The 25,060-nt window shown below is 35.3% G+C and overlaps 1 non-coding gene across 1 annotated transcript; it reads right to left on the bottom strand.

The window, feature by feature from the left end:
- Positions 1–11,953: 11,953 nt before the first annotated feature.
- LOC127546001 (U6 spliceosomal RNA) lies at positions 11,954–12,058 on the bottom strand. The gene has a single exon (XR_007949875.1). It is a non-coding gene; the product is annotated as a U6 spliceosomal RNA (small nuclear RNA).
- Between the last annotated feature and the right edge of the window lie 13,002 nt (positions 12,059–25,060).

The raw sequence follows: 25,060 nt of genomic DNA on the forward strand, positions 1-25,060 counted from the left end.
TCATTATGTCCTGGTTCATTGTGAGAAGTAGTTCTGTGTTGTTGCTTATTGGTATATGTTGTTAAGTAGTAGGAAGTACCCTATTGTTGAAATTATTTAATCAGGTTTCTTATAAAATAAAGATTAGAGAATGACATACAAAAAAGAATGTAATCATACTACAAGTTCTTATATGGGGTATCTCTATTATAATTGAACTTTTAATTTTTCTATGAATATATCAGAGAATACAGAAATTATATGTTTTGTTGTTTTTTTTTCCTTTTGTATCACATTTATGCCTTTAATAATATCTGGTTTAATTAATAAATCCAAAGTTAGATATTGCTTTTCTTATCTTTTACAAAATAAAGATATACTAACTCAATTTATTTGAATTAAGCATTTAGAAGTAAGTTCTACTCAGTCTTATCCCATCATCTGTGGTTCAAAGACATTTGAAATTTTAAGGAACTTATAGAAGAATGTCTGTTAATTATTGCTTTCATCATAAAAATCAATGTATTTCCAGCTTTCCCTCACTGCTATTCTCACTCACCATCATGACAATTACTGAAATGAAAAGAAAAAGGTATTTAATGACCCCAAGGATTAATTGATGAGAAAAATAAGGAAGTAATTCTGTTACTGAAATTGTTTACAAGACGCTATCATTGTCAACTGACAACCTTTAGTCTCATAACCATCTGTCTGAAGATCGCCCGAAGGATTTGGAAGATGCTTCAAGGTGTGTCATAACCCAGCTCACATCATTGCACATTGATATACTTCTCTGGCATGAACTGAAAGATACAGTTCTTAAATCCCTCAGTGACCCATTATGCATGGATCACTGACATGATAGAATGCAATCATGCCTGTCTTTTTTTTTTTTTTTTAACCACAGTGAGCTTGCCCATAAAATTCTACTATTTTCTCCTACATTTCTTTTTTGCCTGAACAAAAATATCAATGTATGAAAAAGAAATTACATTGAATAGGAAAGCCAATGTTATTTCATTTAACTATTCTTTTGTCATTTGTTTAAGTAGGAAATATTCCTTTGAAATGTGACACTTGAGTTTTTACTAAGACCAAAAAACGTTTTCCTTAAATTAGCTTTCCAAATAGATCCCTCAAGATATAAGAACAAATGAATTGTTCAAGGTTATGCACAATAAGTCCCTCATCCTACAAGTTTTGTGTGATGTCCAAATACTAACTGAATTAATGAACATTTTGCCTTTTCACAGACCTCTGCAAAACAGTAGTTCAATTGACATTATTACTAAGAATTGTACATTTTTCATTCTTTCACCGTGACCTAAAGGTCAGTAGTTCTCAATCTTGAAAGTTCCTTCATTAGTAGATGGACTCACAAAGTCATAAGATCACAGAAGGACACTCTCACATGCCTCGGTGATATATACCATGTGGCACTGTTTTTGTAACATCTCATATTGATGCAATAGGATGATGAAATGACAAAACTGCCATATTTATGATTGCCTTTTGGGGAACCCTTAAGTTATTTCTATTTTTATTAGCATGTAAAAAGAAATATAGGCTATTTCTCTATCCTTCCCCTATCTTTCTCTACTTAGAAGTGGAAATTTAATGATATGGGTAATGGAAAGAAGACTAAATTTTGAAACCTAACTCTGCCACTTCCTACCCATGTGATCTTGGGCAAGTATCCTCAATTCTTTTGTTCTGTATCTCCTCATTTGAGAAGGTTGAATAAAGGATCTCAGAGACTCCTTTGGGCTTTAAATCTTCTGAACCTATGGCCCACTAGTTCAGCATCTCTTTTCCTAGCCAGAAAAGGAAAAGGGAATTATCTTATATCCTGTCATCTAGTTCACTGTGAGTTTAGGTAAATGAGCTCAAAGACTTGTAGAATGTGATAGGGATTTTTTTGATCATTTAATCCAGCCCTCCTTCACCCCCTCCCCCGCCCCCCTCCCCATTTTCTAGATTAGGAAACTGAGAGTTTGAATGATGTACTTGAGATTTCATTTTAATTCACGTCATAGAACCTAGCTATAGACTAGAATCTACATTTAGGTCCACATACACAAATGCAAATTAGTTCAATGAATTTTTTATAATCCATTTTAAAAGGGACAATGGTCTGACATGCAAGGTACAAATTCACTCAAAACAAACAAATGTGTATTTTTGAACACCCGAGACACTTTCTAAATATGATTTATCCAATCCATATAACCTACTTGAGAGGTCAATATTATTTTAATTTTATAAGGGAAGAAAGAGACACATAGATCAAGTAAACTGCCTAAGGGTACTTCAAGAGTAAGAATGACAGGGCTCCGGTCAAAATTCAGAACTTCTAACTAATCTAATGGAGAATCTTGATTGCCTTCTCACAGATCTACCCTCTCAGTTTAGAGTGTTCCTCTTCTGCACATTCCTGGAATCCAACTCCCCTCTTTTCCTTGAAAATTATGGCAGAGGGGGCCCCTGGGCATTGATATCCTGTCAAGCAAGCCTTTGAGCTTCAAAGTTGTAAATACATTGATAAATGTTTGATGTAAGCAGATGTGCCCATTTAGGTGTGCAAAGGATGCCCTGTTGAAATTTAGCATTACTGCAGGTTAGTGGGAGGTTATATTCCTTCCCAGATGGTTCAGAAAAGTTTTACTCAAAGATATCTCCCTAGCCTAAATACAGCCTGAAAATAAATGTTAAATTTTGAATAGAATTCAATTCAATAGAATGCGAGAAGCACTTATTAAGCTCCACTTATGCCCAAGGCACTGACCTAGGCACTTGAGATCAAAAGACAAAAACACTCTCTCCCTTAAAATTCCTACAGTTTAAAATTTATAATACAACAAATTTAATTCCGATTACAATAAATTAAGAGAATGGTCCAAAGTATAAGAAATTGGAGAAAATAACAATTCTTTCCAGTTGGGGGAATCAGGGAAGGCTCCGTGAAGTGGTTCCTGAGTTCAGATGAGAAGGAACAATATCCCTGGAAAGAGAAAGAGTGAAGGAGAATAGAGTAAAATGGAATCTAGCTTTATCTGAGGAAGAGGGAAAATAAATGATTTTGTTAACAATTACATTCAGAAGGTGAGCTGTGACATCTATGTTACTATTACAGAGCCTCAACTCAGCTTTTGACCCACTGTTTGATACTATACAGTTGAAGGGGCTCCTTCTCCTTTGTTCCATCAAGACAAAAGAAAACCTGAATTTTAAATAAACGTTACAAATCGTGACAGAAAAGCTCCATTCGGGCTGGAGAATGATATGCTGGACAGAAGGATAACAAAATAACTCTTGGCATTGGTGCCATCTAGGGCCACAGAAGCAATTAGTCCTCACTTCTGAGTTAAGTAAGCTCAATTACAAGTCTCAGTTATAGTGCTCAAAAGATCTTAACTGGTCAACCCCAACCTTAATCCTGGAATCACTGTATCATACAATTAGGGGAAGGAACTTAAAAGGTTTTTGTTTTTGTTACCCTTCCAGTAGAGTCCTTTCTTCGCACCCTTAGTTAATATGTAGAGGGAGGTTTCTAACTCCTTCTTCACTCACTATTCTTATTAAGAACACCTGGAAAGAGTAATCAAGTTGGACTGTGAAATTTCATCCAGTTGGATTTCATTAAAGTGTCCATCCCTATCAAGCACAGAAAGTCAGGACACCAAAATTGGGAGTTTGACCCAAAGGAATTGATGTTACATCAAGATCTTCATTTCAGGAGGGTCAAGATGCTTTAGAAGATCCACCCAAGAAGAATGAACTTAAATCCTATAAATTTCTAGCGACAGGTACAATTTTTTCATGTAGTCAACTGGAGGAAAAAAGATCAGTTGAGTTCAATTTTTTACTTGCTTAGGGCATCCCAATGAAATCGCCAAGGATGTTGAATTTAAAAATCAGCTCAGAATATAACGTAAAACATAGTAATATAGACTATATCTATTTTATGGGGACAAATGAAAAGGGATTATGACAATTTTAAGATGTTGAAACACTCAAGAAAAAGTTAATTCAGAGGGGGATAGCATAAAAAAGTTGTCTTGTTGAAAAATAAAAATGTGTAATTTTGGAGTTATAATGAAATAGGGATCCTGGGAGGTAGAGAGTGGAGAGTGGTGTTGGGAATTTCGCATTGTATTTTAGTTACCTATAGGAAATGCTATATTCATTCAGTTATACAATTATGATTTAAGTATGATACACTAGAATGGATTAATTTATTTAGTCCCTCAAACCCACCTTGATTTAAATGCAGCTTTATTTGAAAAAGATGAGAAATAAAATTGAAAGGCTGGGGAGAAACCACCAGATAGTTAAAACTATGTTCTTAACATAATTTAAACAACTTATGGAAATAATTCAAAGTGATCATATGCCATTAAATGTAGCTATAGGCAGCTAAATAGTATAATGGATATAGAGACTGCCCAAAGAACCTGAGTTCAAATTTGGCCTAAATCTCTAACTAACTATGTGACTTTGGACAACTCACTGTTGTTAAACTCAGTTTCCTCAATTATAAAATGGGATAATAACAGCACCTACTTCACAAAATTGTTGTGAGAATCAAATGAAACATTTGTAAAGGGTTTAGTGACTGGTACATAGAACCATTTAAATGCTTATTCACTTTCCTTTCTCACCTTGCATTGGAACCGTTTTGCAAAACATAAAATTTTGCATATCAAATCAGAAATAGCTATAGAACTCAGCAATTTACCTATTGCAAGTGACAAAAAGTGAGCCTTTTGAACAGGAAAATGTTTTCATTGAGTTCAAAAAGATTAATTTTTCTATATGTTGAATAAGTACATTTTTTTTTCATTGTGGTTTTCTGGTGAATCATCAACTTAAGATTAGCATCAAAACATAAAACGCAGAAACCTACCATGAATCTTTCATTAATAGGCTTATCTGCCATTCACCTTTGTTTTATATCCCAGCAATATGTGTGGGTTATTCTTTGAGTTAAACTTCAAACTTTAATTTGGCCTTGCTTTTTTCATAGTCCTCCTCATCCAGTTGCTTTTGCTTGAAGGCAGTTCCTTCTGTCTTTTGTCTGTGCTCTCTACTGTTATCCATTTGATCTTGGCTATTTTCCCAGTCTTCTCCATTCACTTCCAGATCTCCTGAACTTCCCCTCTTGATGTTCATCAAATTCGAACAGTTAATTCTCATTTTGTTTTATTACCTTCTGACATAATCACCGACTTTTCTCTTTTGTGCTCTTTCATATGCTTTACAATCTACCCTGGTCTCAAACCCCTTTGGTATTTGGGCTTCTCTCACTCTCCCACTGATTTTTTTCTTGTTTCCCACAACCTAACTCTTGAAAGCTTAGTCAAAGAAATAACTTAGGAAAAAGTAGACTGTTGCTCTAGGGAATTTGTTCAAGGTCCCATTATCTCCCAAGCTTCTAATCTCCTTCTCATAGTCTTGATTCTGACATTTACTGTTTGTATGACCTTGGACAAGTCAAATTAATCTCTCTCCACTTCAGTTTTCCCATTTGTAAAATGGGGATAATGAGATAGATGTCAATCTCATAGGGTTCTTTTAGGGATCAAATGTGATAATGGAGGTAAAGTGCTCTACAAACCTTAAAACTGATATAAATGACATTATTATTATTTTCATTTTTATCATCCTGAAGCAAAATTGATTTGGGGGAGCAAATGAGAAATATAACAAATACACACATTATGTATATGTATATATATATATATATATATATATATATATATATATGCATATACATGAGAGTTATATAGATACATTATAAATATATGTATATATACAGATATATATGCATATGTAGTATTGTGTAAAATATATAGTATGCAAGTATCAGGTGTTTATTATTACTTGCAAGGTAGATCCTTCTGCCTTAAATATGGAATCTTATTATTTAATCTTGACTAGCCTTTTTATAATATAACTTATTATAATTTAAGTAATTCATGATTAAGACCTACTAGAGGTGCAAATGAATTAAAGTGGGTCCAGATGTCTCAAAGAAAATAATCTGTGCCTAAAATAAATTGGGGCAAGCTAAGTAATAAATTTAAAAGGGCAAGGTATTGGTCCTATATGTACTCCTTGACATTAGATGTAATAATGTTTTGGCATTGGTAAACATGAGAAGCAGATGAAAACTTTTAAAGGAAACTGATCAGATTGAGGAGAAGAAAGCCTACCTCTTCCTTTGTAGCTGCTCTAAGGGAAACTTTAAGGAAGAGGAATGTAAGACTGTGTTGTGCTTCTACTGATTCATGACCAAATCCTGTCATCATGGCCTTGTAGCCTTGATGAGCAAACCGTGACATGTAACAGAGAAATGTTCTGGTGCATTTTCCACACAAGGAAACAGATAGCTTTCTGCTTCTGATAAAAATAAGCTAGAGTAAAAATGTGGCTGTAATTCTGGGAGATGAATCTCCAAAATATGTTTTAGTTTCTGAAGAGGTTTCATTTCAGCATAAGCTTGTTGTTTGTTGTTTTTTTTTTCCCCTGCCCCTCAATACTCCCTCCCTCTCAATTTCTCAGGGCCACTGAGCCGTGGAATGTTATGTATTGAAGAAGGTGAGGTCCAGAGTGAATAGCTGATAAGGTTGATAGAGCACTGGATTGATTACCAGTCCAGGAGATCTAGGGTTGTTTTTTTTTTTTTTTTTCTGGCTCTGCCCTCAGACTAGTTTAACTGTGAGCAAATTGCTTCTTCATTTAATTGTTACAATTACAGAAATGCAGAGTTGCAAGGAACAGAGTTATCTAGCTCAATCTCCCAACCCAATGCAGAGTCCCTTTGAGAGCATTCCTAGTAAATGGTCATACGGTTTTTCCTATAGTACTTAAAATTATAGAAAAAGGTAAGGTCACACAGTACATAGCTTTCTAGACTTAGTATCAAATCAGGAACACTGCAGCTCAGATCCCATCTCCCATTTTTTTAGATGTGTGACCCTGAGCAAGTCATTTAAGCTCTTAACCTCTGTACTTAATTTGTAAAATGGTGATAATAATAGTACTTAGTCCATGGGGTTATGAGGATCAAATGAGAAAATATGTGAATAGTGCTTTGCAAATCTTAAAACTGTATATATGTCAGTTATCATCATCATTATCCTTATTACCTCTACTACTACTACCACTACCATCTACACCAGCACTACTACCATTATTACTACTACTGCAACTACCACTACAACTATAACTACTACCACCATTACTATTACTTCCTACTAATATTGCTACTATTACTTCCCAAGAGAATTTCAAAGCACTGATAGAAATGATAGAAAGTTATCCCTTATGTTGAGCCAAACTTGGACCTCCTATAATTTCCACCGATTCAATCCTCTCTTTTTTCCATCTGTAAAATGGAAGTGGGGAAGAGAGGAACTTTCTCCTTTATAAAACAACAGAGAACTAGGTCATATACAAAGTAAGTGAAGTCATAGTTCTTTAAATTAAATATTCCTTTTTAGTGGTGGAATCTGACAGCCTCAGAAAAATGCCCCCCTTGCTCTTTATTCACTCAGATCCCCAAGAAGATTTTGTCTCTTGTGTAATTTGCCATTGAGTTTGGCTTTAATTCAGTATTCCCAGGGGTTCTGCCAAGAACTACCAATGAATCATTGATCTCACACCTTGAAGAAGGAATTAAAAGCCTGAGCTTTGACGGTTCCATTTCCTGATCTAGTGGTGTGGTAACAGGGAGGATTCATTGAGTTGAAATGAAGTTTTGGTTGCCTACCAATCCCTTCTATCTCCAACCATATCAATGGACAGAATCTAGTTCTGTGTCCACAAAGTATAAGTATCATAGTCTTTGCATAATAACAAAGGATTGTGATTGCAACCACCTCCACCTTTCATATGGAAAGAGAACCAGAGTTCTCCTCCCTCAAGTCCCAGCATGCAATGTTCTCATCTTGATTAGAAAGTCATGTGTCACATACCAGGACCTTGAGCTCCCACAGAACAAAGCTTCCTTATGTAATAGGTGTAATTAAAAAAAATAAACAAATAAATAAAGAAATAAAAAAGAGTGATCTTCGTCAGAGTTCATATAGGAACACTGTCTATATCCATATATGCTTTAACCTGGCAAATGAACACTTTCTGCATCTTTCCATTGAGTTTTCTCATGTTAAGTCCTTCAAATAATCATTTTTTTTTTAAAAATTGAATGTTTAAAACATAAAAAAATGAATAATGCTGATGACACACCTTAGATAACCCATATCAATTTTGATCAAATGCAGTGAGGTTTAAAAAAATTCATTTTTATAACCCATATGTCATCTTCAATTCTTCCCTGAAAATACTTTACTAAAATCTTGGTTTTTATCATAATTTAAAGATATAATGAAGCATTGCTTTCACCATGGTATTTTCCCTTTTGAACTAAAACCTTATGGAAACAATCCAAAAGAATTACACAGCTACTGTTCCACTCACTAAAGTTCTTCATAAAGATGAAGAGTGGTTGGACATTATCTTAGAAAATAATTCTCTATAAATGGGAAAGGCTCTTAGGCTAGATTTCTTTTTTCCCCTCCATTCTCCTGGCAGTTCCCATCTAACATTACTCCTTGTTATTGGGAAGGGTGATTTGAAAAGGGATGGGGGTGGGTGGGATGGAGAGTAGAGTGGTGGTATAGAGATAGAAGACAGAAAAGATATATTAGATTAGTGGAGAACTAAATGTAGTGTCCTCTGTCATTGAATTTCTTTTCTTTTCTTTTATTAAAGCTTTTTATTTTTCAATTGTCTACAAGTGTAGACAATTCTTCAACATTAGCCCTTGCAAAACCTTGTGTTCCAATTTGGCTTCCTTTCCCTCATACCCTCCCCTAAATGACAAGTAGTCCAATATATGTTAAACATGGTAGAAATATATGTTAAATCTAATGCATGCATACATATTTATACAATTATTATGTTGCACAAGAAAAATTATATCAAACCAGTAAAAATTATAATTTTTCAAATTGGAGAATTTATTTATTTATTGCCTCAGGGTCATACCATTGAGATTTTAATGCCTGTCTTCCTGTCTCCAGGCGCAATACTGTGTCACCTAGCTGAATCAGAGGTTTTGTGAAAGAATTGGCTTTTGAAATAAGATTTGAAGGATGAGTTATAATAATATGTTTCTATACACATTTATATAATGTTTATGATTTACAAATGATTTTTTTTTTACAAAAACCTCATTCCTGAGTTCAGTTTGGGCACGATGATTCCCAAAGTCAAATAGATAGTACAAGTGATAGGCAAAAGAAGTTCAACCAAGTTTCTCATCTTTATGTGCTTTTTTCCATTACATTTCACTGTCTAATGGAAGATTTTCAATAAATAAAAAAGAAAGATTTATATATGGTAGACCATTTCAGGTATTGACAAAGGACAAGATATGGAATGGAATAATCTAGTTTGGCAAGAATATTGATATGTGAAAGGAAGTATTGTGAGATAAAGTATATCAGAGCCAGATTGTAGTTCTTGAATACTAAGTTAAGAAATTTGAAGTGTTTCATGTGGGCAAAGGAGAGTCAAGGAAGATTTTTGAGCCAGAGAACGAAGTTAGCCTAAATAAATTAATGAATGAACTAACGAACTAATGAATGAATAAACAAACAAACAAATAAATAAAATGGCAAGATTGGGCCCTCAAAAGATATACATAGCATATATATATATATATATATATACATATATATATATATAATTTCAATAGTCATAACCATGAATGTGAATGGGGTGGACTCACTTGCAAAAGAGAAGAATGGGATAAATCAGAAAAACAAGATGTTGTTTACAAGAAATACAAAGATTAAAAAGTAGTGGTGGTAATAATAATTTTAGACAATCCAACAGTAAAAATAATCATGTTTAAGAAAAGAAAATAAGGAAACTACATAGTACCTACAGATACTAAAGACAATAAAACAATAACAATACTAAATATATAAAAATATGAAATATATATTAAATGGTACACCATTTAAGTAAGGCTTTAAGAACAACATATTTAAAGGAACAAATAGTACAACTATGAAGAGAATTAAAGAGTAAAACAATTTTTCAGGACTTTAATATAGTCCTTTCAAAACTAGACAAATTTGACAGAATTTTGATGAATGAAATTTTAGAAAAATTAGATATGATACACTGGAAATTATTGAATGGGAATAATAAGGAAAATGCACCTTTACAATTATCTTCATAAAAATTGACCAACAGTAATGCTAGAAAGAAAAAAAAAAGAAAGAAGAAAGAAAGAAAGAAAAGGAAGGAGGGAGGGAGGGAGGGGGGAATATTAAACATTCTTTATAGATAAGATAATAGAAATAATAATCAACAAGATAAATTTGAAGAAGGGATTTATTTAAATGAAGACTAAATAATATACAACTAAAGAACAAATAGTTCAAATAACATTTTGAATGAAAAATGAGCATATCAAAATGAATTATAACAATCGGACAACATATCAAAACCTAGAGGAAACAGCTAAAGAAAGAATAAGCAAAAGTGGGAATTCCATAACTGCTATTCTTGTGCCTGTGTCTTGAGAGGATCTCCATGGGTCTTTAGGAGTAAGTATTTAGTGAATACCTGCTATGTGCCAGTCACTGTGCTAGGTGCTGAGATACCATGAGATAGTCTCTGTCCTCAAAGAGCTTATATCCATATAATTCAAAGGTCCAACCTATGATCACAGCAATAAGCATTTATTAAGCACCTACTATGTACCAGGCACTATGCTAAGCACTGAATGTAGGTCTTCAGAACTTTAGGTGTGTCCCTTAAAATAAATGTGAATACATTGATAATGTATATCAACTTACTTGCCTTTTCTAAGAGGGAGGAGAAGTAAGGAAATGAGAGAATTTGGAACTTAAAATTTAAAAACAAATGTTAAAAATTGATTTTACATCAACTTGGAAAAAATAAAATATAAAAATTTTCACTTGGAAAAATTAATAATAACTGTAAATAAAAAATATTACTATTACTACCCCAGATAATAGTTCAAGAGTTTCTCACTGTGTTAACACGGACATTTCCCTGCCAGTGCAGACTGTAAGGGTATTATAATTTAATAGAAGGTTTGGTTTTTTTCCCTACTACGCACATTGATATTTCATTCCCCTTTCCCCCCAATTACGTGTAAAATAATTTTTAACATCTGTTTTTAAAACTTGGAGTTCCAGATTCTCTCCCTTCCTCTCTCCTCCCTCCTCCCCCATCCTGAGATAGCAGGTACATGTGAAGTAATGAAAAAACATTTCCATAAAAGCCATATTGTGGGGGGGAAAACATAAATTCCCTCCAAAAAATCCTCAAGAAAAAGTTTTGTTTGTTTGTTTGTTTGTTTTAGAAAGGATGCTTCAATCTGAATTCAGACATAATCAATTCTTTCTCTGGATAGTATTTTTCATCATAAGTCCTTCAGAATAGTCTTAGATCATTGTATTGTTGATGATAGTAAAGTCATCCACAGTTGATCATCTCACAACTTTGTTATTACTTTGTACACAATATATTTCATTTTGTATGAGTTCATGGAGGACTTTCCAGCTTTTTCTGAGAGCATCCTGCTCATCATTTCCCATAGGACAATAGTATTCCATCATAACTACATACCATCATGTATTCAGCCATTCCCAATTGATGGGCATCCCTCAATTTCCAACTCTTTGCCCTGAGAAAAGAGCTGCTATAAATATTTTTATACACATGGATCCTTTTCTTTTTTAAAAAAAAAATCTCTCTCTAGGGATATATACTTAGAGGGGGTCAAAGGATATGCAAAATTTTATAGGCTTTTGGGCATAATTCCAAATTGCTCTACAGAATCAGTTCACTATTCCACCAACAATATGTGAATGTCTCATTTTCCTCATGTAAACGAGGAAACGTCATTTTCCTTCTCTGATCCATTAAAAATATGGAACGTTTCACAAATTTCCATGTCATCCTTGCATAGGGGCCATGCCAATCTTCTCTGGATCATTCCTATTTTAGTATATGTGCTACCGAAGTGAACAGTAGTAGAAGCTTTTTCAGACGTGATAGGACCATCTGAAATTAGTAAGGATAGTTCTTAGATCACATATATAAATATTTCTAGGACTCTAGATAAAGTCCTCTCATTTGGTCAGATTTGCCAGAGCGCCTATTATACTAGTTTAGTTTGAAGATTCCAGGGTCACCTCTATACTACCTCCTTTTGCATCATAATTTAAAATAACATCGCTTTACTTTGAAATGCATAAATAATGTATTTCAGAGAAAGTTTATTTCTAATAGAGACTTCCCTGAAAGAATAGGTTTTTAGGGCTTTGGAAACTTCAAGAATACTGACCTTGTGATATAGATTAATCATTTTGGTGACATCTGTGCCCAAGACCTTCAGGCAGCTTGCAGCCCAATCCAGCATACATAATTTCCCCTGGAATATGCTTAATACCAGGAACATAAATACAGTCACACACCCAAGAGCACTAAACTTCTGTAACTATGCTACTCTGCCACAGAGTGATTACCTGGCATATACCCTCCCTCCTTCAGCGGCATCCAACTTGGCCACAGCAATATCTTTGGCTGACCTTTAATCAGAATAAAGAAATCCTGCTTCTTCCAAATTTTACATATTTGCTTGCAAGCCTTTCCAACATCACAGAGAGATTGGTGCTGTAGTCAGGGCTATTTGCAGCAACTGCTGCCTTTTCATCCCTACAGCTCAACTGCTCTGCATTCCTGAGGCTGGTAACAGTCACAGATAGAATTCAAAGAATCCTTATCTCTGTATTTTCTCTCCATATCAGTCAACTAGCATCTATTAAGCTCCTACTACGTGCCAGACTCTGTGCTAAGAGCTGGAAAAATGAGGGAGTGGGCAAGTTGGCTTATAGGTTAATCTTAGAAGATCACACAAAAGTCCGCCTATCTATAAATGGAAGTGATAAACTACAGTGCAGGGAGGAGTTTTGCCAAAGGGGCCATAGTACATTGCTAGGGGTTGGAAGGTTCCTTAAACCTCAGTTCTCTCTTACCCACTCCCTCCTTTCACAGTTCTATTGCTAAGTTACAACACCCTAGAAGCATTAAGATAGAACAGCTTTGGGGCACACCCAGAAGAATCAGCAATTAAGACAAGGAATGAATCCCATCTGGCAGCAGGAGATGAAATGGGGTGATTAGGTCCTACATCAAGGACACCTACTCCATCCCTTTGAAATTCTAAGGATAGAGTTCTAGATATAGATTTGGGCCAGTGATAGTAGCATATTTGGCCATCATTGGGTTCAAATTTATTTTTTCTGTAGGAATCTATTTTTTTGTTTTACTTTCTCTGCACTGGCTTCATCAATTGTTTCTTTCCCATAGTACATAACCTCAGCTAGACCCATTCGATTACTTGACCATCTTTCTGCTTTACTCTTTTTCACAATTCATCTCACTTCTCACTATAATTTCCAAAACTTTTCTGGCTTCTTCCACCCACCCACTTACCCACAGGGCTCACACTTATTTACTCTTAATTCACATCAAATTTTACCGAGAAGACTGAAATCCTTCAGCATAAGTGCCTTCAAGTCCTCTCCTCCATTTCTAAAGGATTGTCAGATTTATTCCCTGCTTTTTTCCTTCCTCTCACCAAAGAGGAGATATTGTTACTAAATGTCTATACTTGAACTCTTGATTCAATACCCTCTTATCTCCTGAGCTTTTGATTGAATAATAATATAGTCAGTTACAATTCTCTTCAATCTCTTCTTCTGAAATGGACCTTTCCTCATACATATGCTCAGCTCCTGAGGAAAACTTCTCTCAACTTTGTATCCAATTCAGCAACTATTTCATCTCTTTTCTTTCACTGCTAAACTTTTTTCTTTTTAAAATTTATTTAATAACTTTTTTCAAATACATGCAAAGATAGTTTTCAACATTCTCTTTTGCATAATCTTGGGTTCCAAATTTTCTCCTTTCTTCTCCCTCACCCCCTCCCATAAACAGGAAGCAATCCAATATAAGTTAGACATGTACAATTCTTCTAAACATATTTCCATATTTGTCACTACTAAACTTCTTAAAGCAGATGGCTATACTAAATGCCTTCACCTCTCCTCAGTCTCTTGTAATCTAACTTCTATCTCACTGCTTTACTGGAACTACTATCTCAAAAATCACTAATGATCTGTTAATTGGTCTTTCTAACAACTTTTGTTTCAATTCTCATCTTTGATCTTTTTATAGTATTTGATAAAAATTGTTCACACTACTGGATATTCTTTCTTCCTTTGGTTTTAGATCTTATTCTCCTGGCTCTCCTAATTCTTTAACCAAACATCCTTTTTTTACCCTACTAGTTCCTTATCTCTTTCTGATCCCTTAAAATGAGTATTTCCCAAAGTTTTATCCTTGGATCTTTTCTCATCTTTATCCACATTATCACCCTTGCTTCACAACATCTTTGTGCCAAGCCACTCTGACACTGCAGATTCTGCATGCTCTCAAATAGATCTCAAGCTTCTGCCATAGGGCTATAATGTCCTTATTGGTGGGGGGTTCATAATATCTAGCTGGACCCAGCTATCAACCATACCTCACTGACATCTCCCAGTCGAGACATTCATATTCCCTATGAGCACAGTAATCAAATAAAAGCTACTATTTTTGTATGCGAAGCTATGTTCATTCGTTGTTCTATGGATCAGTTCAACATCCCTTTCATTCCCCAGATTAGAATTCCCTTTTTTGGCCGTCACTTACCTATAGTTAGTCTCCCTCCCTCTGTTAGAATTTAAGCTCCCAGAAAGCAAGGACTACCTACCTCTCTTTTGCATTGGGACTCCCAGAGCTTAACGGAGTATGACATAATAAATTGGTTATACTTACTGAGGGTTATTAACTCAATTTGCTAATGATTCCACATTTCAATCTTGCTCTTTTCAGAGCTCCAGACCTGAATCTCCAATTGTCCATGGACAGAACTATTCAAATGTCTCATCAGCATCTCAGCCTTGACATGTCAAAACCTGAGTCTGTTATCTTTCTCCTTAAATCTGCTCCTCCCTCTGACTTCACTCTATCTGTCAGTGGTACCACTATTTATCCAGCCTCCCATGTTAGAAATCTTAGTGTTATCTATTATTTTTCCCTCAGCCTGCTTTCTCCCATCCACTAAATTGTTAAGTTTTGTTTATTCTGCCTCTGCAACATCTCTTGCATCTGCTCCTTCTCTATTCTCACATCCACCACCCTAGTACAGATTTGATTACTCCACTGCACTATTGAAATAGGCTCCCAGCAGATTTCCTACCTCTACTTGCTCCACCCTCTAATATAGCCTTCACACCCTTGTCAAAACAAATCTTCCTTATCCATAGATCTGGTAATATTGTTCCTCCCCTCAAAAATCTTCAGTGGCTAACTGCTGCCTATCCAACAAGGGTCAAATTCCTTTGGCTATCATCCAAGACTTTCTACAATCTGACATCCCTCTACCTTTCTAGCTTTTATTGTATATCATTTTCCCTCCTTGTACTCTATGCTACATTCAAACTATTACTTTTGTCCCCAATTTCTCCTGTGCTTTCCTGCTTCCATGCCATTGTTTAAACTGTTCCCTTTGTTCAGACTGTCTTTTATTTTTCTCTTTGCCTTTGAGTTCCGACCTTAAAATTCTTTAAAAGTCCCATTTAAAAATCATCTACTTCGTGAATTCTTCACAGTCTTCCACACACCTCCAATCCACAATTCTCCAGGTCTGTAACAATCTCTCCCTTAACTGTCACATTAACAATCAGTTTTACACGCCTCTATCTATTTGCAATGTAAATTTTAGTGTCATAATTATCTATGCTGATATCTTATTTTCTTGTTATAACCTCCTGGAGTTCAGAGACTCTCAATCTAAACTTTGTGTCTCTCACACAGGACGAGAATGGTGCCCTGAACACAATAGGCACTGAAATAAAAGTATGCTTCTTTGAAGCATCCTAAGTTATCTATCACCAATCTTGCCATTGGATTTCTAAGATTCTAGAAGAGAGTGAGACCGGTAATTTTGCCTTTTCAAAGCTCTGCTCCACTCATATTCAATGCATCACCCTGATGATGTCATTGGTCCTCTATGAGAACCAAAGGAAGAACACCAACAATGTTCAATTGAACTGCTGAATTCCCTGTTCTCCTTCCTGTTTATCCATTTATAACTTTCTTTTCCTCTTTTCTGGGGGAAGAGGAGGAGAGATAAGAAAGGAGGAAGAGAAAGAGAAGAAAGAATAAAGAAGGAAAAGGAGAGGAGAAAAGAGGGGATGGGAGGAAGGGAGGGAAAAGAAGAGGGACGAGGAAAGGAGAGGGATAGGACTCAACAACAAAAGAATTGCATTTCCTAATAAATACTTTCTTTTTGTTTGTAAAAGAAAAAGAAACAGGTACCTGAATCAAGATTTGCTTTACTTAGGCGAAAACTTCATTTCTTTAACTTTGGCTTACTGTTACTACAATTATATTAGTGCAAACTCAAGGACTCAATGATACTGTTTTAAAAAAAAAAAAAAACTGAGAAGAAAAATCACCACAGTTCATCAGTAGCAATTTATGCCATCCCACAATTGATCAAGGATATCAACTAAATTTAATTTAACAAGCATCTATCAAGCCCCTACAATGAGGAAGATCCTGAACTAAGCACTGGGTATGTAAAAAGGAAAACAAAAATAAAAGAAACACCTCCAGTCATCAGAAGTCTTATAATCACCTTGGGGGAGGTTACAATGTTGTCTTGTAGTTTTTATACTGCAGTGCATTCTCTCCTAAAGTGAAGGAGATAGTTAACAATATTGTATTTCAATCTAATTTATCCTGACCAGAAAGGTAGTAGCATGACTAGTAAAGCAGGCTGAGATGGATTGAGGAGTTTGCAATTTATCCAGAGACAATAGGGAGCCACTGAAAGAACCGCAGTCAAACCTATGCATTAAGAAGATCAGGACAAGACTTGGAGCTTCAAAGAACTATAAGCTGGATGGTATGGATGCTTCTAATTAGAAGATTTCTTTGGAGTTTCTTAAATCCTCGGGGTTTCTTGGCTATTTCTTTTCCTTCTTTTGCTACCAAAGAGAAGAGAGTGAATGGAAAGGAAAGACTTGCCTAAATGCTATGCCTTGAAGGTATTACAAACATTCTGCCCTGAGGTAATGACGGCTAACTTTTAGCTAGGGTTTAAAAGTAGTAAAAATCAAAGAGCTTAACTTGAAGTTAGACTTGGTTTCCAGTCAACTCTTGACACTTAACAAACTGTGTGACCACAAAGGCAAATCACTTAATCTCTCTGGGACTCAGTTGCCTCATCTGCAAAACTGGGATAATAGCACTTGTACTATTTTCTTCATAGTAGTGTTCTAGGGGAAGTATTCTGTGAACATGTGAATACATGTAAAATTATTATTGTTTATTATTATTTAGGATTTTATAAGTACATGTAATAGCTCATGTGAAGAAGACATTGGAAATATTACTTTTCCCATTTTTGAAATGAAGAAATTGAAGTTTAGAAAGGTTGTAGTCTAAGATCACATGATTATTGTGACACTGCTCGTTCACCAATCAAATTCAACTCCACAAATTTTGGTAAAGAGCTTATTACGTGTAGGACTAGGTACTATAGATGTAAAGGTGAAAATAAAAACACAGTCCTTGTCTTTAAGGAGCTTATAGTCTAACTGGAAGGGTGAGAGTGAAGGAAGAAATACCATATATTTTAAAAGGAATACAATGTAGGAGAGAATTCAATATGGGGGAAAAGAGAGCTAAAGTCCTATGAGAAGTCTGAGAAGAGAGAAATCACTTTCAGGTGAAGAGGGTTAGGAGCTTGAGGGAAGCAGTTCCAAGAAAGGATTCCTGGAGAATGTGGACAAATCTTGATGAGAGGAAAGAACTTCAATAGACATGGGGGGGGGGAGAGGGAGGGAAGGAAAGGGAATTTATTCTAAGCATGGAGGATGAAATGAGCAAAGGAATGATGATGAGATGAGGGCAAGAAGGGATATGTAGAGTAGTAGACAAATTGGCATGTTAAGTCTTACTTACTCATGTGGCAGTGTAACAATCACTCCCCTAGTTTCTCATTTTTTATTTCTCTGGATGGGTGATGGGTTATTGAGAGTGGGGAGAGTAAAATAAACACAACCTCTTCAGGAACCAGGTTAGAATTTGTCTATAATGGTCATATAACAAACCTATGTAGAGTAGTAGTAGTATATTCAAAAGGAGAAAGGTAATATCCTTATTGGACAGATTGCAATCAGATTGTGGAGGGCTTTAAAGAAAGCACATCTTTACAGGTTGGTTCAGAGCTTACCAGCTTAGTCTAATGTAAAATCAGAGCCATGTTTTGGCAATATATTGTTGGAGAAAGAGAGATTAAGATAGGAAAGGAGGTGGTGTGGTCATTGCCTGTAATTCCTGAGAGTGTGACTTTCCAAAAAGTTTGAAGAGATTGTATGTGGAATCTGCAAGACTGTTTTCATCCTATCTGCAACAGATAACTTGGTTTTGACAGTTATGGGTCAAAGAACAAGAGAATAACCCTTTACTCATTTCTGACAGGGAGGATGGAACCTTTTATTGTACACACACACACACACACAAAACCTCTGTAAGTTGTAGTTGGAGATCACCAAATAGCTTTTGTCAAGGCAAAGGCAGCTGGACTGCAATAAGAACAAGCTCTTGGAAAAAAAATTATGCATTTTAGAGCTATTCCCTACTCTTTCCCCCACTTCTCACCTCCTAGGTATATGCGTTGTGTTCCTTTTTGTCCTTTGTGTATCACCCCTAATAAGTAATTTTTGAATTATAGATTCAGAGTCAAAAGAAAACCTAGAGTCATTTAGCCTAATCATCAAATTTTATGAGTAAGAAAACAGGTTTACAGAGTTTAAATAATTCACCCAAAGTAGGGGTAGCTGGGTAGTACAGTGGATAGAACACCACCCCTGAAGTCAGAGGACCTGAATTCAAGTCTGGCCTCAGACACCTCATACTTTCTAGCTATTGTGACCCTGGGCAAGTCACTTAACCCCAATTGCCTCAGGAAAAAAAAATTCACTCAAGGTTAAACAGGCTCTAAGTGTCAGGACTGAGATTCAAATACAGGACTCCCATCTCTAAACCCAGAATTCTTTCTTCTATGAAGAATGATTAATTACCTTTTAAAAATGGAGCCAGGGAAGTCTATTAGTTGTGGAAAGACTCTATTTTCTTTTCTTTCAAAGGCTCTAAAAAATTTCCCTTCTTTCTTCTCCAAACCTAATTTGTGACAGTCAAGTTTTCATCACCTCTGTCAGTTTCATCAGACTCATCTCTAGACAGTTTTCTCTTAATGAAAACAAAACAAAACCAAAAAACATACACTCCCTTCCCATTTCTCTGTGTTGACTTGCAAGACTAATGCTTTCTGGTGTCTTAGCACTGTGTACTCTCTCTTTTCATATCATACTGCCCTACGCTTTCTATTTCCAGGGGCTATCTATGATTGTTTGGATTTGGAGGAGATGCCAAACATAGTTTTCTGAGGTACTTAGGTCTTGCTGAGTATCTTCTTGAATATCAGATACTCAGGTCATCCCCAACCTTCTCAATGCAGTGACAACATGGTTACCACTCCATTCTTCTCCTTCCTTTCCTTGCTTTCTCCTGATAACTTGTAGAATATAGTTAGACAAGATTTTAGAGTCAATCCAGTCAAAAACTTTCATTTTTGCAGATGACAAAACTCCAAAGAGGTGAAATAATTTGCTTAAAATCTATCGGGTACAAAGTAAATTTATAAAAACAACCTTGTATTTAAAATGGAAAGAAATAACGGATTCTGCACTTATGTATGCACTCATTGCTTCTCCTAGGAAGATATATGTTTCATACACAACTCTCAGATTGGCTAGGATGACAGGAAAAGATAATGATGAATGTTGGAGGGGATGTGGGAAAACTGGGACACTGATACATTGTTGGTGGAATTGTGAATACATCCAGCCATTCTGAAGAGCAATCTGGAACTATGCTCAAAAAGTTATCAAACTGTGCATACTCTTTGATCCAGCAGCATTACTACTGGGCTTATATGCCCAAGAGATCTTAAAGAAGGGAAAGAGACCCACATGTGCAAGAATGTTTATGGCAGACCTTTTTGTAGTGGCTAGAAACTGGAAACTGAGGGGATGCCCATCAATTGTAAAATGGCTGAATAAATTATGGTATATGAATGTTATGGAATATTGTTGTTCTGTAAGAAATGACCAGCAGGATGATTTCAGAGAGGCCTGGAGAGACTTACATAAATTGTTGCTGAGTGAAAAGAGCAGGACCAGGAGATCATTATATGCTTCAACAACAATACTATATGATGATCAATTCTGATGGCTGTGGCTCTCTTCAACAATGAGATGAACCAAATCAGTTCCATTTTTTCAATAATGAATAGAACCAGCTACACTCAGTGAAAGAACTCTGGGAAATGAGTGTGAACCACTATATAGCATTTCCAATCCCTCTGTTTTTGTCTGCTTGCATTTTTGATTTCCTTCTAAGTTAATTTTATCTTATTTCTAAGTCCATTTTTTCTTGTGCAGCAAAATAACTGCATGGATATGTATACATATATTGTATTTAACATATTTAACATGTATTCGTCTACCTGCCATCTGGTGGAGGTGGTAGGGGGAAGGAAGGGAAAAGTTGGAACAGAAGGTTTTACAATTGTCAATGCTGAAAAATTACCCATGCATATATCTTGTAAATAAAAAGCTATAATAATAATAATAAAGAATATGTTTCATGAAGGCAGGAACAGTTTCACCTTTGTCTTTATATTCTCAGCACCCAGCATAGTACCTAGCACATATTATTTCTTGTTTGTACTTGTACAACTTTGAGTAAATCACTTAACTGTTCTGTGCCTTAACTTTCTCATTTGTAAAAGTTGAGCTAATTACTACCACTAAGCCTATACTCCTAGAGGAATAGGGAAAAAAATTAAAAGATTTTTTATATTTAAAAATTTATGGAAGTTCTTTTTTAAATTTTAATTTTCTTTCTTTTTTAAAATTATTATAGCTTTTAATTTACAAAACATATACATGGGTAATTTTTCAACATTGACCCTTACAAAACCATCTCCTCCAACTTCCCTCTCCTTCCTTGACAGTTCTTTTTGTGGCAATAACTAAGGGTTTGCCCATCAATTTAATAATGGATAAACAAATTAAGATACAGATATACCTCAGTGATATTGTGGGTTTGGTTCCAGACTACTGCAATAAAACAAATATTACCATAAAACAAGTCACACAAATTTTTTGGTTTCCCAATGCATATAAAAGTTGTGTTTACACTATATTGTATTCTATTAAGTGCACAGTAATATTATGTCTTTAAAAAAATCCAATGTACATACCCTAATTTAAAAAATATTTTATTACTAAAAAATGCTATCCATACTGGCAATTGAATGGATGCCCATCAATTGGGGAATGGATGAATAAATTATGGTATATGACTGTAATGGAATGTTATTCATGATGTACAGATTGTTTTCAGAGAAGCCTGGAGAGATTTACATAAACCGATGCTAAGTGAAGTGAGTAGAACCAAGAGAACATTGTACACAGCAACAGCAAGATTATGTGATGATCAATTGTAATGGACTTGGCTCTTTTCAGCAATGAGATGATTCAAGGCAATTTCAGTAGACAGGATGGAAAATGCCATCTGCATCCAGAGAGAGAACTATGGGACTGAATGTGGATCATCTTTTTGGTTATTGTTGGTGGTATTTGTTTACTTGGTTTTTTTCTTTCTCATGTTTTTTCCCCTTTTGATCTGATTTTTCTTGGGCAGCATGACAAATATGGAAATATGTTTAGAAGAATTGTACATGTTTAAGCAGTATCAGCTTGCTTGCTGTCTTGGGGAGGGGAAAAGGTGAGAGAGAGGGAGAAAAATTGGAACACAAAGTTTTGCAAAGGTGAATATTGAAAACTATCTTTGCATGTATTTGGAAAAATAAAATACTATTAAAATATGCTATTCATCATCTGAGCCTTCAGTGAGTTGGAATCTTTTTGCTGGTGGAGGGCCTTGCCTTGATCTTGAGGACTGCTAAGTGATCAGAATGGTGTTTGCCGAAGGTTACGAGACTGTAGCAATTTCTTAAGATAAGACAGCATTAAAGTTTACCCCACTAATTGATCATTCCTTTCACTTGAACATTTACAGGTCATATTAATTGGCCTGAGGAGAGGGAGAGAGACACAGAATAGCCAATTGGTGGAGTCAGAAAACACATCATTTTTATCAGTTAAGTTCTTCATCTAATAAAGGCTAAGTTTGTAGCATACTAAAACAATTACTACAGTGACATCAAAGATCACCAATCATAGATCACCATAACAATTATAATAATGATGAAAAAGTCTGAAATATTGCAAGAATAACCAAAATGTGACAAAGAGATATGATAAAAGCACATATTGTTGGAAAAATGGTACCAAGAGACTTATTCAACTCAGAGTTGCCACAAATATTCAGTCAGTGAAGGACAAAAAAATGAAATGCAATAAAACTAAATTAAGATGTGCCTGTGTAGGAATACAATAGAATACTATTGTGCTGTTGTTCATCCTCCACCAATGATATTAGAAGGGTGATATTTTGACTTTTGAGTGAACTGGATTTCAATAAAGCAGAGCTATATAGTCATCAACCTTACTCTTTCCTTTAGAGTCATCCAAATCCAGGGGCAAGACAAAAGTCATGATGACTGGCAGAGGCCCACAATTCAGTAGGTGACCTTGATCTTTCTAAAAGAGGGTCTTTGCCGGGTCTCAACTTGTTGGAGGCAACACCTATTTAATGACTAAGGGATAAAACAGAGGCAAAAGATAGCCTAATTTTCTGTCACAAAAATATCAGTCTGAGGGGGAAGACCCTTAAAGTTTCTGGCCAGAAAAGGATGTTCTACATACCCCCCCTTTAATGGGTCAGAATGAATGAAATCTTAGGCATGTACTCTCCTGGTGATCTCTTTACAAGATGTGAACCTTGACTCTTTGAGTCAAATAATTGATTGCCTAATAAAAAGCTTACTTCCCGCTTTGGGGGGAAAAGTTCAGTAAAAGGCAAGTTATACCTATGGACCAGTCAAGTGGTAGACAACTTAAGACTCACCCTTGAGTAGATACAGACAGAATTGTGTTTGTAATAGAGGGTAGCAAAGAGAACAAGGGCAGATTTAGCCCAGAATTTAGTTCTTCAACCTCATTGATCATGAAGGTTTTTGTTTTTTGTTTTTTCTTGTGTGTGTGTTTTGTTTTGTTTTGTTTTACTAGACTGACTAAAACGGTACCAAATAATACATCCATCTGGGAATAGAGAAAGACACAATGAGGACAAATATAGTTACAGATGGGCACAGAGATAGTTAATCTGAGGGAAGAAACAGCTTGGAAAAGTATGATTCCTTATACCAGAGAGCTTTATGGTTATGGACTCTAAGGAGGCACTGACCTTTGAAGCTCAACAGAGAGCTCCACTTAAGGGGAAACTTACAGATTCTGTGAAGAAATAAATGGATTTTTCTCTACAATGTGCCTCACTCTCATCATACTTGAGTTTGCGCCTACTCCTAGCAAGAACTTTGTGTATGCAAGGAGAAGAGCATAGTCTTTCTTCCAGTATGGAAGAAGTATTTTTATAACTACTGTTCAAGTTTTAACATCTTAGTAAATAAATGCCTTTGCTAAAAATCTAAATGAGAATACTAGCAGAGAACGAATGGGAAAAACATTGGTAAGGGCCCTTGAGAAATAGTAACAGAAATCAGAAACCAGAGCTTCTTAGGACTATACCTAGTTCTTTGAAGGAAGTAGAATTCAGTTACTCTCTGGGAAACAAGAACACTAATGTGATCAGGAGTTGGAGATATAAATCAGAAGGAATTCTGCATTTGTTTTTTTTTTTAATATATAAGAAAGTTATGAGTATAAAAGCCTTCACTGGTCAGAGAAGATAGAGTAGCCTTCTGGTTCTTTAAGTTCTCTCTATTCCAGATGTAAGAGAGTTGATCTGAGTTACAATTCCTCTGATAATCTGCAAAGCTGAGAGTTAATCTCACTCTCTACCAGGTATGTGCTATTGTAAATTAAAACTAGTAAGTAAACTAATTTAAATTACTAAATTTGATTTAGCTTAACTAAACTAGTGAGTAATTTACTGATAAATTAATACTAGTAATTTACTAGTGATGGGCATCTAGATGATGCAGTAGACAGAGTATCAGGCATGAAGTCAGGCAGATCTGAGTTTAAATCCAGACCCAGGCATTTGTTAGCTGTGTGACCTAGTACAAGTCATTTAACCCCTGTTTGCTTCAATTTCCTTATCTGAAAAAATGAGCTGAAGAGGAAATGACAAACTACTGCAGTATCTGCCTAAAACAAAACAAAACAAAAATCTAACTCCATAAAATGGGTTTAACTACTACTCCTAAACAACAAGAAGAACAACAAATTTACTAGTGAAACTAATAAATTAAACTTATAATGCATAAAGTTATTAGTAGAGTAGGTTTAGAATATGCAAAAAGATTTAGTCCCTGAATTACATTGCTCATTTGCTGCTAGGGGGAAATTGAGATCTTATATAATAACAACAACAATAGTACTTCATACTTGTAGTGTTTTACAGTTTACAAAGAGACCACTGTAATAATCTTCCTCAGACCAATTCCCAGAGCTCCTAGGTGTGCAATCTGCAGACATTACTATATAGAGAAGGAGAAAATCTCATCTGAAGGGAAAACTGAAGAAATGAGAGGATCAATTCTACAGAGATAAGCATAGGCTCAAAAGTGGTGCAACTTTTGCTCTTATAGTCATTGATAGACATTGATTAAGCATCTATGTGACAAGCACTGGAAATACAAATAAGATGGGGGAAGAAAAAACACAAAAGAAAGCTGAAAAGGGAATGGAGGGAA

The sequence above is a fragment of the Antechinus flavipes genome, chromosome 1 (assembly GCF_016432865.1).
Source record: "Antechinus flavipes isolate AdamAnt ecotype Samford, QLD, Australia chromosome 1, AdamAnt_v2, whole genome shotgun sequence".
Classification (NCBI taxonomy): domain Eukaryota; kingdom Metazoa; phylum Chordata; class Mammalia; order Dasyuromorphia; family Dasyuridae; genus Antechinus; species Antechinus flavipes.